At 42.1% G+C, this 15,606-nt stretch overlaps 1 long non-coding RNA gene across 1 annotated transcript; it reads right to left on the bottom strand.

The window, feature by feature from the left end:
- Positions 1–5,856: 5,856 nt before the first annotated feature.
- On the bottom strand, positions 5,857–15,290 carry LOC104909542. The gene is made up of 3 exons (XR_792393.3): positions 15,018–15,290; positions 11,372–11,463; positions 5,857–6,496 (listed from the first exon to the last, which is right to left on the bottom strand). It is a non-coding gene; the product is annotated as an uncharacterized LOC104909542 (long non-coding RNA).
- Positions 15,291–15,606: the final 316 nt, after the last annotated feature.

A 15,606-nucleotide genomic window follows, 5' to 3' on the forward strand; every position in this document is an offset into this window, starting at 1 on the left:
TTCAGTAGAGTGGTTAACGTGCCCCTGTTGTGAACACCCCCTTAACACACAGGACAAGCCAGCCTGGAGCAACACCCCTTGAAACTCGCAGGCAAACCTATACTTCTCTCCAGTTCCCTCAGCCTTCCAACTCCTTTCTTTCATCAGTGCTGAAGGGCTTGAAATGCACAGTGTAATAGGGCACATATCATTGTTATCCATGTAATCTTAGGATATTCACAGGAACACCTTCACCAGTTTCCGCTGCAACAAAACCAAACCCAGAAGAGGAGAACAACAATGAGAAACACCTTCCCCAGGGTTACAAGTTCCACCGAGAATGAGATAGAGACTGGTTTTTCCCCACATATCTGAGAGATGCTCTATTACCTTTACATTTTTGGCATAAGCACAATTGCAAACCAAAGGAACCAAACTGCAGGACACGAGGCAGCAGTCAGGAGATGCAGTGCGCTCAGGGAGGCAAGAATGCAACATCCTTAAAGATCATCAGTATGAAGAACAAACCAGTTACAACACAGTGAACTTGATTTCTGAAGGGCAACTGTTCCAGTGGATACTTTTCCCTTCCAAATCAACAACTACAAAAAAATGCCTTTCACTCATTGAAGCATGACACCTCTGTGTCTTTTAGGAGCAGTTTATTCACATACAACATGCACGAGATGGTGCTGATACAGATAGTTCTCTCTGGGAGCAAATTCTGCAGGCTATGCCATCCAAAGAATCAGTCTTCAGTGACAAAGAAATAGAACATCTCTAAAAATCAAGGTGCTTGCAAGGACAGTTGCAAAAGATAAAAAAACAAAAAAAGAAAGGACAGACTTGCACTTTCAATTAAGGTTTATCAAAATAAAAATCTCTGCTACAGAAGACCAAAGCTTCTAAGACATGGGCCTTCTTTTTTACAGTTATGGTGCTTTCCTAGAAACATTATTGAGAGAAAAGGGGCATCGCGGTAGAAAAATCATTTCGTTAGTTCATTTATAGAAATACTGAAGGTTTAAGCCAAAAGAACCAGACGTGTTCTGGTTTGAAATATCAAATAGGAAGCTCTTCAATATTCAGAGCTTAGAAACTGAGTCAAAAAAAAGTTTCAAAATTGAAGGATACTTTGGCTGATCTTTCAAGACTCTTTCAAGTAAACTTAAGTGAATTAAATATAATATTTCATGACTGATTAGAGTATACATTTGACCATTAGTTATGTCTCAGTCTGCTACCTACCAGCTGGAATATTTATGAATCCTTTTATAACTTAGTTACAGCTATCTTGTGGGATAGTTTAATCATATAAAATCTTATAATACAGATGCACAAGTAAAGCAACACCAGCTGCTGGCTTGTGCCCTTGTCGTGTTGCTTTACTCTTTACTGCTCCCCATGCCATGCTGCACATCCCCACTGCAAGGGGACTGCCTCAGGAATTATGCTATCTGCAGGGGCAGGCTGACCTGTTGCCTGACATCCAAGATGCAGAGTGTCTGAAGGAGCAGTAGAAATGTAGGATTTCATGGGGCAAGGTGTCACAGGAGGCATACTGTGCAAAGTGATTGATAATAAAGAGAGTGTTGGATAAGTTAACACTGAGTGGACAACACTCACCTACCCAACTGTTTGAAATTATTCTCTTCCTCAGAGAAGGATCCTGTGAAGCTCCAGCACAGGGTTCCCCTCTCTAACCAAGGAGCAGAACAAGCCTTGTCTAAATTAAGCACTTCAGGATAAAATGGCTTAATGCCATCTTTGTCATTGCAAGTACAGCAAAACAATGGAAGACAAAGCATTGGAACAGATAAGGTGACACAGCTCATCAACAGCTGCACTTCTGGCTATGCAACACACAACTGCAGCACATTTGGATGGCACAATCTGTATCTGCAACCTTTTCTTGCTGGACTGTATTTCAATCCTTTCTTTGTCTCACATCCCTCTTCTCTGCCAGTGGTGGTACAGAAAATATGCAACAGCAGCAATGGGAAGGAGAGCAGAGAGGTATCAAATTACACCACCAACTTTGTGGCTAAGCTGAGCAGCATCTCCTCAGAATTAACATAATCTTTCAAAGGTTCCCATGTGTTTGATGCTGACTGTGTAAGTGCGTGCTAATCAGCTTCATACTATGATCAGAATATTAGAATATAACTTTGCTAAGCAAATGGATGAGAAAGTCTGCAAATACTCAGTGGTGAGAATAAATCATAGCTTGTAGGAAAGAATCAGATTCCCACCAGCATATGGCACAGCCTGTGGAGGGAAGGAGCACTCACAGTGGGACCACTGAGGGCACTGTGCTGATGGAATGTCTCCTTCATATCCAAGCTATCTTCCATTTCTCTCTCTCAAAAAACAAAACAAAACAAAACAAAAAAACACACCACAAAACATTACCTATGCTACAAAATGGATGCTGTCTAGATTAAGCCCCGTTCCTGTGACTGGTGAGATTTCCCACTTGTGAGCTCTTGGAATGAATTCTACAAGTAGGTACCTCCTGGGTGAGCAAGATGTCACACAACAGCAATTCAATATGCTTCAGTCCTGGTATGCCAAAGTCTCACCAATCAGTCCTCTCCAAGCCTAAGGACTTTTCTGCCACTAGATCTCTGGATTCTTTCAGGAAATCCCATGGCACAGCTTACCACACCACAGATGCGCAGCCACATGATCGGGCTCATGCACACATGTGCTTGCTGGGCTCTGTAAGCAGAGCAGCTACATGCAGCCTCCCTCACACGACAGAGTCTATGACAATAGTTTAAGCCTCACCTTTCTTCCTGCTCTACTATACTCTGCATAGGAAACAGCATGTGTGGAGGTAACTAACAAGATATTCAACAAGACTTGATTGCAATGGAGATGGCAAGCCAAGTCACCTCTCAGCATCCAGCTTTAAAAATCATTTTATTTATAGCTAGAAAAATTACCTGCAGCAGTACTGCTGGGAAACTAAAGCTTACAGTAACTTCAGCTTCCATTTCAGCTGCTCTACATTGAACATTCCCCTTGGAAATCCAGACAGCAGACAGCAGATACACTACACTGTCTTTATATTACACATTCAACAGATAATCAAAATGAGGTATATGGGTACTGATCCTCTTGTTTCTTTTTCTTTTTTTTGTCATTCCTCCCTTCACATTCCAACACACAATTGTGAAACATGAAATACGCACACCATTACCGAGATCTGTTCTTTTTAAAACCGAACACAGCTGACAATCAATTTTCATTCTTTCAAGCATGAAAGATTTTGCAGTGGCTGCATAAAACTTCAGAGCTACAAACATTTGATGTTCTGTCAAGCAGCTCGGCTTTCTGTCATACACACTGCAGCCACAAATCACTACCTTGCGGTCCTGGGTGATGATTATGAAGATTATTCAAAAAGTTGAGCTTTAAAGAGTTATTAACAGTACCTTTCCATTTCAGCAACACACAAACAAGCAATTGTGCTGTTCACAAAAAGCCTGTTTTTCTTACTTTAACGTGCTGCTCATTTTTCTCTGCCTTTACTTGATCTCTCTGGCTGGGCATTCTCACCTCAAATGCCAAGTAATCACACTGTTATGAGTGTCATCCACTAAGTGAAAGCACTGAAACAGACCAAAAAAGAGCATTTGCAATCATCTTGCAAGATGCAAACATGGGTCCAGAAGCTGAGCAGAGCACATGGCTTTCAGAAAGGCCAGTTGTGCTTCTTGGAGTGTGAACACTGCACAAGAATGCTACGGGCCAAGACAGAATTGAATGGTTTTCCCCCCACCCCCTCTCCAAATTTATTTTATGAATGAACATATCTTCTATTTTCCTGCTACAAAACAAACAAACAAACAAAACAAAAAACCAAACACAAAGCTAAGCTCTCTGAACTCAGGACATTTTGCTCTGTCTTTAGCCCAAGGGGCTGTCCAGAGAAGCAGGTCACATGTGGATACCATTTTAAATTAACCAGGTAAAATACAACTGATTTGTTGAAATACAAGTTGAAAGCTTCTGAAGTTGCCACTAAAATTCAAATTTTGTCCTGTAAAGTTTTTCACCTAAACAGTGTGTTCTCATTTATTTTTTGTCTTGCACTTTTACAGCACATGCAGATGACTACATTCTGTACTTTGCTGTGACACTGGATTTGTGGATGGAGGTAGTTTAGAGTTAGACATTTTGAGCATGTGCTCTCCTAACTCCCACTGCAGTTCTTGGGACACAAGTGTCTGAGATGTTAGCCTCACGACCACAAGTCGATTATCATCCAAATGTGCTTCAGCTGCAAGACAGGGTTAACAGAACTTCTCTGAGCAATTAATCTACCCAAGGGTACAACCAGGAGGACAGGTTAAAGAACACCTGGGTCTTCCTCAGAGCCTTGGAAGTAAATATTAAAGAGCATTACTAAGATCTTAAAATTGGATAGTGATGCTTAGGATCTACTGCAAACATTTTAAGGGAAACTGTCCTTTTTGAATAAGCTCTAATATCATCTAGAAAGAGAAAATCATTTTAATGAAGGGATGCGAGGGATTTACCTCTCTCCCATTCTCACTCTCATGAGTGAGAATTGTAATAAGTCAATGCAGTAGGCTTAATTATCTGGTTACATGTACGAAATAGTCACCTGCAAATCTTGTGCAGACAAATAGGTATTTAGAGCCCCAAAACCTGGGTTCACACAAGAGAAATATATGGGAGGACTGGATAGTACCTCAAATTTAAACACTCTCAAGATTTAAGATGACTTCTCCAAAGGCTAGACAAAGATGAAAGTTCAAATCAAACGAACTTTCCCCATCTTACACTTTCAGAAGTCAATGAGACTACACATGCACCTTTCGTGTGATTCTCTTTTTGTGAGCTAGCGCTCTCCCTTCTCCAGTGTTTAATTAACAAATACCCAAATGAACTCCTCAGGATAAAGCTACAACCTAAAAATTATTCACAGAAAAGAGATCTTGAATAGTATCTGACACCAAAAACCCATTTGTAGATAATTCCCAATCAGCGATATTCATTGACTAAATTAGACATGGTTAATTATTAACCCCGTCTTTCACCACACAACTCCCCTCTGCCCTCAGCCTCAACAAATTCCTAAAAGGATCAGAACGCTGATCATAGCCCAAGCCTTTCAGCTTTATACCTCCTGTTCAGTTTCTTCCTTTTGGTCCTTTAGTAAGCAAACCCTTCTGGTTCAGCAATTTGGCAAACCAGTGATTTTTTTTCTCGCAATTATATAACTGCTGCAAGGCATTCAGTCATCAGGAATGCCATCCAGGAGATTCACAGCTGTAGAAATGCATAAACAGCCATCGTTCCCTACCATAGAAATTTTATTGGCTATGCAGTCCGTAGAGCTGACCACTTTGATTTATTGGAGTGAGAAGCAGCAAAAAAACACTGTCAGGCTTTGGGAGCACTGAGATATTAGACTGCTCCATTCACGTACATCACACTCATGAAAAGCACAGGAACCTGGTAGGCTATAAATCAGAAGATTCTGGAGGTAAGAGGTGGGAGGGGGAATCATGAGTGTAAACTTAGCTCGTGATTAGCGTTAAGTCCTGAGAAACATTAAACAAATTCTGGCTGCCTCAGGACTTACACCTTCCTTTTCCCACTGATCCTTTATTTATAACTTTCCTGCAGAAGCAGACCCACATACCCCCCGTTCCTGGCTTGTAGTCACACAGGCCAACAGTACCTGCTGCACTGCTGAGCTCTTTTTGCTACGTCTTCCTTTGAAATCACTTATTGAGGCCTTAGACCTGATATATTTTTAATGCTGCTGGGAAGGCCTTATACACAGAGGGTGGTGCTCTGACTAATGAGGCCTTCCACCTCTCTGTACTGCTCTCCGGCCCTCCCCCTCTCACTGCTCCCTGCAGTCTCACTTTTGGAGGGATCTCCTCCAGTCAAGAGGAATGGTCTCTCTTTTCCCACCCTATTTGCATAGTTCACAGTTTATGCTGTCAACGTGACAACTTTCTGACTATTAAAAGGTAAACTGCTGCCACAAAGTTCACACCTGAAGCAGCTATCAGTCATTTGGGTCAGTTTGCATTAGATTCCACAGTTGAAGGCTTTGTGGACCATTCTGAGTTCTGAACTAGCCCCCTAATTTGCAACACATCCAATAGAGTCGTTATGGAGTATAAGATTCTGCACAATATCAGGTTCCTCCTCACATCTAATCTCAGGTGTAGGTGATCTTCCTCTGCATTGATTCACTGCACTCAGCCTGAGGAGAGCCAGCTCCCAGTTTTGCTCACACCCATCACGCAAGCACTTTGCCCCTGAAACCCCCTTTTGTCCCCTTCCCACTGTCAGGTGCAAAGGCTTTCCTTGCAGCTTACCAGCACCCAGCAGTGAATCCAGCTGGTCCTCCTGCAGCAGCACTGAACGCTGATGTCAACCAGAGGAACCATACTGAAGTCAGTGTTTACAGGCAGGATGCTCTGCTACACCAGCTGCTTACCATAAACTTCCACAGCAAGGCAGGCTTTAAAGAGAAAAACAAACAATATCTGTGTCAGTAAAGCACCTTTTCACCTCATTTCCTTCTGATGTGATTTAGAGGTCCCTCCAGTAAATACTATGAACGTTTAATACTGATGCTTTTCAACTACAAAAATATTCAAGCACCATCATTCCAGACATACCGTTAGCTCTTCAGACAAGAGCACGTAGGTCTTTACCTCCCTGCCTCAGAGTGGTCTGTTTAAGGGACGTCCCAGGGCTCACGGCGGAGTTGATGAGGGCAGAGAGGACAGGTGAGCCTGCGAGCTGGGAGAGGCAGCTGAGCGCAGCCCTTAGCCAACCACTTTGCAGCTCGCTCTGCAAGGCAGCTCTCTTTCATGTGGAAAATAGGTGTATTTGCTCTTCTATTCTCACGTCTGGTTCCTAACGCTCTCAGCGTATCTTAAGCACACAAAAGCAACCAGCTTCTGCCCTTGGATACCAACCCAGCTCTCCTCAACTTCGCTAGTCCTCACGTGGCCTATCCGAGGAAAGAATTTAGGAATGTATTTACACTACGTGCTAGTCGTTAAAACAGCCACCAGATCCTGTTTTGTGAGCAAAGATATACGTCCAGGTCGTTACATAAACTGACTTTAAAAGTGCATTTGCAGAAGCCATTAACTTGGCTGCAGCCCTCACCTTACCCTTCAGAGGAGGAACAGGAACAGTGCCCAACTCTGCTCTCCTGCAGAGGAGCTGGTACCGAGCAGAAGAAACACCGCACATCTCACCGCTTGGTCCCCAGTGGGAACTTGACCTAAATTCTGTGGCACGCCGGGAAAACCAATTTGAGATCTTGCAGCTGATTCAGCTAAGAGGAAAAGGCAGGTGCCTTCCAAAGGCTCACACCACGCTTCTTAATCAGAGCCATTCCCAGGGCTGTCTCAGATGTACTGTGCCTCTTTTCTGTCTTTTAAAAGAGGGTTAATACTTCTCCCAGGTGATAATGAGATGAAAAACGCTCAAAGATTAAACATAGCCCGTGAAAAACTTCACACGTTTAATTTGGGATAAACTGGCAGCAACTTTGAAATTCCAAAGGCAACTCAGTTCACTGTTTTTAGTGCTGTTTTGAGACGTTAACGTCTACACTGCTACTACCGTTTGGTTTGCAAATCCACAGCTGTTGAGCAGAAATCATTAGGGGAAGGGGGAGAAGTTGGAGTTTTTGTAGGAAACGATCAGGAGCAAATTAATTCATGTTGGTTATGAATTTTGCATCAGTAGATTTCAGTACAAATCCAATTGTAGTAAACAGTTTATATTCCCCCTCTGGCTATTGTTTAGAGCTATCTTCAAATGCATATTGACCTCCCTGGATTGCTTTACAGGCTGCTCACATTGCAGAGATTTTCGTTGCAGCTGATACCCCACGGCTGGTATCTCCAGGCAAAAAAAAGCTGATGCTGTGCAGAGCTCTGGTAAACCAGCTCAACGGAGCTGTGCTGATTGATAGCTGATGGTCTCATTTGTAACTGAAAAGTGGAAAAATTGCTATCGGAAGAACAGTTCTGGGGTGAAGATGGAGTCAGCTGTAAGCTCCATCACAGATTCAGACATCAGCTTTGAAATTTCCCCACACGGGAAAATGGCCAATAATTGGCACCTGCTTCCATCACCCAGCCATCACAAACCACTGCCTGCTCAGCTGTGCCAGCAAGTTGACCATAGAGCAATGCTACACACAAAATCAGCACAACATTACAAGCAGAAATTAAAAGATATGAAACCCAGATCATTTACATAATCGACTTCCAGTGCAGCTCCACTGCCAACGGTGCAGTAAATTGTACCAGGGGAGATCATAGAATCATTAAGATTGAAAAAGACCACTAAGATCACCGTGTCCAACCACCAACCCACCTCCATCATGCCCACTAATCATGTCCCTCAGTGCCACATCTCCACCTTTCTTGAGCACCTCCATGGATGGTGACTCCACCACCTCCCTAAGCTGCCTGGGTACATGGGACATGAGAACATCCCTAATACTGTGGAGAAAGTCTGGAAAATAAGCCACTTGCAATGGCTTTTCCCTCAGATGGTTGTCACTGACATCATCCTCACCTGCGGCCATCAGAAAGCAATTAAGGAGAGTCTTTAGCCTAGCATTAATCATCTTAAAATAAAAATAGCCCAGTGGAGGACCTCCTCATGACTTCCACTCTTCAGGGCTCCATGTGGGTTATTAATAGCCAATATATATATTTTTTTTCCAGAAATTCTTTGTGCTATTTCTAATATCCTTTGTACTTCTGGTTGCTGGCTTACTGAAGACCTCTTCTTGCCAGAGCTTTCAATGATGTGCAGACACACAAGTAGTTATTCATGCCAACTTACATTTGACGCTTTTTCTCAAGATTAAATGGGCTACTGGCAGAGACAGACAACTCACTAGCTTCAAAGCTTCCTAACTTGGCTAAAAAGAAACAAATTGCTTCCCCAGTGAATCCTCTCAAGAGAGCAATGTAGGATAAACCTGTAATATTTGCATTAATTCATCTTTAAACATAAACCTGAATAGATTCCATTTCTTCAATATATTTTCACATTATTTAAATGGATTTATTTTAACAGACAGTAACATATTTACTTTGGGGTTATTTTGCATTTCTATTTACCTTTTGGCTGGTAGTTCATTTATAATGGAAGAGGTGATGGAACTAGAGCGGCTGAGGCTTATACAGGCTTTAGAAAGGATTTTCATCTGAGGCCACTTTCATCCCGATTTTCAGTAGCACTACTTTTTCTCAGTTTAGTGACATTTAAGAGAACCTTTCAGTCTCAGAGAGCACTTGCAGTCTGGGCTGCCTGAGGAAAGTGGGGCTTCACTGCTCTTGGCCTGATACCTGCTGCCTACAGGGCAATTTTGATCAGTAGATATCAAAGTCCTTTGCAGAGATGCTCAGCTTCCTCCCATTTTTCTGGTGATGGGAAATAGAGACATGGAGTGAAGGGAACAACAGTGGAAGAAGGGCTGATTTTCTTCTCTGCTCACAATAAATGATATAGCTCACAAAGTGCTTGCTGCTTCGCTCTTCTCCATCTGTGTCAAAGTACTTTGAGACAACTATTAGGGTACTCCTGGGTAACTGACTCTTGTTTTAGGATTTCCAGTTATCTGTCCTCCCTGCTGCTGGAGGACCTCTGCACCAACGCAGTGGTAAATGGAGACTATGCAGCATTCCACATCCAGTCTACATATTTTAGTGTAATCTGACAATGAAAATGGACTTTAATAAAATGCCCTTACTGGCAGGATCTGCAGCATGACTCAATTCTGGATGCGAGAGTGTACGCATATGCGAATATCTAAGACCCATACAAATTAAAAAATACATATTTTCTGAGCCTCAGCCACCAACTGCCCTTCATTGCCAAGATCTTCCTGGCTCTAGGCATTCTCTCATAGGATTGCCATCGTGAGATAACAGGGCTGTTGTGCTGCTTTCACTGCTGACCTAACCCATAGCAGCAATACTCAGATCACACAGTGCCAGCGATGACATCCTATTGCCTGAACAGCTGCATCTCTCCCAGCCTTTGTTTTTTCTTTCAGTTAGCTTCTAGAAATCAGCAAGCACAGAGAAACCAGACTCACAGCCCATTATTTGCAAACAGTATCTGTGCAAAGATTCTCTTAATGCAGTCACAAGGCTCTGCATTTTCTAATGAAATTCACAGTTGAATGTTATAAAGTGCTGGTGGGGGGAAAAAATCCTCGATCAGTAGGTAAACGCTTTTGAGTTCTTTACTGTATTTACTTTTTAACCACTCCAGTTTCTAGCATGTACAAATGTTTCCTATATTAACAGGGGAAGACTGATTTTGTGGTCAGTGAATGGGAAACAGGACATCAATTTAACTGGGCCATTTGGGGTTAGCACAAAATGACAGACCAGCAGGAAGCAGTTGAAAGCTTCCCCCTCAGCAATCAAAGCCCTGCAATTTTGAGTCTTTTCCTCCAATCACATAGTGTATTGATGAGAAATTAGTTCTGATAATGACCTTTGAAAGACCCCATTCTGGCCTTCTGAAGGTAATTCGTTTCTCTAACCATGGTGTCTTAATGGCAGCTCAGCAAAAGCACCTCACCTACACAGCCACTTCAGCAGCACAACAAAGTTAGTTATCTTTTCCCTTAACTTGACTTATTTTTTCATTTGACTTACCCTGATCTTTGACTATGCAAGAGTTTCTTTTTCTGTGAACATCATCTTCTCCCCTACCTGTCTGTCCCAGCTCGATGAAATTATGAATAGAGGATCCTTACTAATCCATCAGCCCTACTGTAACCTAATGTGCTAGATCCTGTCTGTGTTGCATAGTTCTAAGTTTCAATCTGCGAAGATGCTCCCCTACATGAAGTCACACTAACCACAATTCAATTAATTTGTTTGCTGTTTTTTTGCTGTTTTTTTTTTAAATAGCGCTGACAAGAAACTCTCCTTTTTCTTACAAAAGCAGATGCAGAACGCTGAATGCCAACTTTCCTAGGTGAACAAGAGTAGGTGCTTGCTCTCAGCACTGCTGATGGTGGGAATCATATTTCATTACCTGAAAATCACCTTCAACTGATGACCACAAACCTGCCAGTGCAGATTGCGTTACTCAAAATTTCTAGGCTGGAATCAGCACAGCACACCATCTTTCAGCTGATTTTACAAATCACAATCCTCCCTTAGTGCTATGACTTGCAGTTTTAAGCCTCTGCTTTTTCCCAGTGCCCCCAACCCTGGTTGCTACCCATGATCACTGAGTGCTCAGAGCAAAGAGTATCTCCCTGGGCACTCAGATATGATCCTTGGCTGCCAGGCTGGAGTGAATCAGTGCATATCACAAGGGTTAATACTACCTTCCACATCTAGCTCCTGGACAAACAATGAGGAAAACTGGATCTACGGCAGTGTTTGAGCTTTCACATTTGGCTCCGTTGGAGTATTCTGCCTGTAAATGGTAACAAAAATGGCTGTCATAAGCTGGAAGGAACCCCAAATTTTAAATATCTCATGCTGCACTTCAGTGATTTTTAAAGCTCATAATAGCAGCTCCAAAATACCATGAAAAGCTGACCCAGTACGAACTCACTCTGTCAGTTTATATTTCCTCCAAACAGTAGCAGCCTTCATACCACTCCTGGGATCATCCATCCCCCACAGCTGGCAGAAAGGTGACACAGACTACAGAACTCACAATGGCCATCCCGTGTCCCCCAGCAAATCCAAAAGAAAGGCACACGTTAAACCCACACCCACTTCATATCAAATCGGTATGAGTAGCTGGTAATAAAGGTCCTTGCTTCTGCTGCCCTTGGAAACAGTGCAAATGTAGAGAAAGCATCACCTCCCAAATGTGTCTGGGACTCCTGCTCTCTGTCAGCCCTGTGTCATCTTATTACGAGCCAACAAAGACTAGATGGAGTGAAACGTAGGAGAGTGATACAGCTTATATTTGATAATTATTTTCAAGCAGAGTCAGACAGCTTGCTCACACCCCAGCACTGAGGAAGAAAAACAGCTTATGTGGCATGCATTGTAAGGAAACAACTCTATGAAGCACAGAGGAAAAAAGGTAAACCATTTGTATAGCCTCCACTCTAAGGCAGCAAAACAATTCTTTTATAACGCCTAGGAAGGCCTCAAGTATAAGCAATTTTTTGGAATCATTTGAATAGTTGCTATGACTCTGTATACCCAATCTTCTGTATGTTCACTGGACTCCTGTGATCCTGAATAGTTCTCCCACAGCCAGTTTACTATCTATCACATGTGTGTGATGAAGGCTCTTTCTTTCTGATTGCTTTTCCTTCATATTCCAGATCTCTGACCTTCAATTCTGTCCCCTCTGCATCACTTCTCCCTAAGCACTAATGGGGTCTGATATGAGTATCACTAGCAGCGTGCCCTGCTGGGTAAGAAGAGAACATGTCACACCTTAGCTCAAGAATGCAAACAAAGGGCAATATCCTTATGTCTGCGAATGCCTTTGTATTGTGCTCTCTCTATGCTCTGCCATTTCTGCAGAATTTAGTATTTCTAAGCTAAATACCACTTGGTTCCTTTATTCACTTTTATTCTGTCATGCTACAGAAACAAACTGAATGTGTCAAATCCCAGCTTTGTGTGTATTGCATGGTATCTTCCTAAGAACAAGACGTAAGAAAGCAGATTATTTCCACACATGCTTCTAGTGTATCTGTGAGTCCTGTCTCACACCACCTCCCCTGAGCCCCCGAGGCTGCTGACTTTGTAAAAGACAGAAGAATAAATTAGTCTATAATCCTTATACCCTTTAAAAAACAAAACAAAACAATTAATGTTGCTTCTCCCTTGTAAGAACAACCAATAAGTAGAAAGTGAGACTAGGGAACACTGAAATACATACCCATATATCAGCTTATGTGAAACAGCCCTGCACCCAGGACTTTCCACTGCTGCCTTCATATGCAGCAGTCTACCATGGCAGTTTATGCCTCTCAATTCTGCATGGCTTCTGAATTGTTGGACATGATGTTCAGCACATGGGTGCTGCCATGAGTCAACACCAGGTGTTTCCTTCAGTAGAATTGAAACCCTTCCTCTGTACTTATCCACAGCATGATCTCCCAGGAAATCCCTTGATTGTTGTTAGACTGAAAACAGCCAGGGCTACTCCTGAAACACTGCTGTTCCCCAAGCAGCACATAACTTGACTGTGTGCAAAGCTTAAAAATGAAATCTAGAAAATTGCATCTGCCAGCATGTGTTCAAATGTAAGCTCCACTGGAGAGGGATGGAGGATTCTCAAAGGACAACTACGTTATCTTTGTCTATAGAACACAAGTAGAAAGTTAATTTTAAAATGCTATAATTAAGGGCTTAATATAAATGCATTTCTGATGCTATCCACAAATTTTCAGAGTTCAAGAAGCTCTTTCAAAATAAGTGCCTGCAAGCAAAATAGCTGGTTTTGTTCTTTCTTCTGAAGAGATGATGAGCCATTTACACACACCTTCTCATCTTAACAATACTCTAGCCATATTATGTATCTCACGTGCTATAAATTTCAAATGCAAATTGTAAAAAATCTATATAAAGCCTCATACAGATTTACTGTTCTTCCTACAGAGTCATGGCTAAAGACAAAGCATTTCCTTAGCAGCAGGAAAGCTCTGGCAAGAAAGTATCAAAACTCACAATGAGTAGGATTTTTTGTAAAATTCAATAGAAATATTTCTACCTCTATTTCAGATAATCAGATTATGGTGTAATTTCAAAATGATTTTCCCTTTCTTGTACAGTTGTGTTGTGTTTTCAGAATAATCACTCAAAATGAGTACTGCAAGTAAAAATCCTGGCTTTATCAGGGTCACCAGGGCAATTCCAACCAATTTCATTTGGGCCAATGCCTCACTTTGTGAGGAAGTCTTAGGGGAAAATAAATTCAGACCTGTGGAAATGGAACAGCACGCCAAAAAGCCTTCCTGTAATTTTATTTTGAACACAGTCACACTGCCGTGTTTGAAAAAAGCAACTCCTTTCATTGCCTTCAGGAAATCAGCAGGTATTCCTCCTCCCACTGATTGCCTGCAAGAGAATAGGCTGGCTTAAAAGCCACTGCTTTTCAGCGCCCAGATACCAGTGAGATTAGGTTGAAGTCCCCACGTCACTCCAGAACCTTGGACCCTCCTGAGTGAGTCTGGGGTGTCCAACAAGGCCTTCCCTCTTTACAGGTCCCAACTGGCCTCCCTAAGGAGGTATGGGCTTGCTGAAGGCGGTGGTACAAGATCTCTTGCCCTCTGAAAGGCAAAAAATCCTGGATTCCTAGAATTGCTGATAGATTGCTGAGCACTCACAAGGAGTCATTGTAGGTGGGCCTTCCCCTTCATGAGAAGCAGTGGCTATCAGCTCCTCAAGAGCTTTCAACTAAATGGCAGCACAAAGCCTCACTTAGTGGGATTTCAGCTGTGACAAGCACTGAGTTTTGCTTTTGGACTCCTCTTCCTCCCAAATTCAGAAACACTCCAGCAGTGTTTTCCAGCCCTTTTTAAACTCTCCTCTTTCTCGTGCAAATACAAACTAGCTTCTCCGCATCAGTGGACACAGTGCAAGAGACCAACACAGCTCTATCTCACTAATTTTCAAAGCAAGTATCCTGGCACTTCTTTTACATTTCAGCCGGAAATAAAGAACATCCCTTTGGATGAGATAGGTGCTACTTGCAGCTTCAGTTTCTTGGATATAAAGGTAAGAACTAGGTGGACAAGATAAATGAAGAATGACCTATATCCTTCCACAACGTAACTAACTCAGCTGCTGCTGTAGATGTGGTCCTGCACCAAATCACACTGCTGTCTTCCCCACAGTTGAGAGCTGGTATCATTAGTACAGAACAGAATGAACAATTCCTATTTGAGGTCTCTTCAAAATTAATGGGAAACACTGAACACCAAAGGGAATTTGGATCAAGTATACAGCAATGTATTACTAAGTACAGCAGCAAGAATTTTAGAAAAAACTTACCAAAAGCTATGCTCTTGATGTCTGTGAACATGCTTTACTCAGAATTCTGGATAAAGTCTGAAGTTAAAGTTTTTACTTCGGAAGTTTTCCTCGTTTAAATTTTCCTGCCTCTATATTGCACTGTGGAGTACTTCTCACAAAGAGCTAGTAATATATGAGAGGTCCTGGCACACAGACATCAAGTGGGGCTTCAGCTTCACTGATAATAAAAGGATTTAAAGACTCAAAAATCCTGTAAAAAAATATCAAGAAAATAGTCAGAATTCTGAATACTATTAGATAATGAACTTTTCATCAACGAACAGCCTCTTCACACTAATCATGTCCTTTATCCAGACAGATCAGAGACTGAAAACCAGGGCCTTTCCTGTGCCAAGCGTCCTTCATAATCGAGACCCTCCCCCTTCATCTACGCATACTTAATAATATTAATAGAGCATTAAAATATTAATGCTAGTAGACAAGGTCTTTCATAAAGCACATAAATGAATTCATTCACTCTAGCTCATTAGCTTAATCGTCAACCCTTTTACAATGTAACTGATTAACATTTTCATTGTTCTTCCTTGTTTTTCCCCAGACTTATTTC

This window comes from Meleagris gallopavo, chromosome 2 (assembly GCF_000146605.3).
Source record: "Meleagris gallopavo isolate NT-WF06-2002-E0010 breed Aviagen turkey brand Nicholas breeding stock chromosome 2, Turkey_5.1, whole genome shotgun sequence".
NCBI classification, from domain to species: Eukaryota; Metazoa; Chordata; class Aves; order Galliformes; family Phasianidae; genus Meleagris; species Meleagris gallopavo.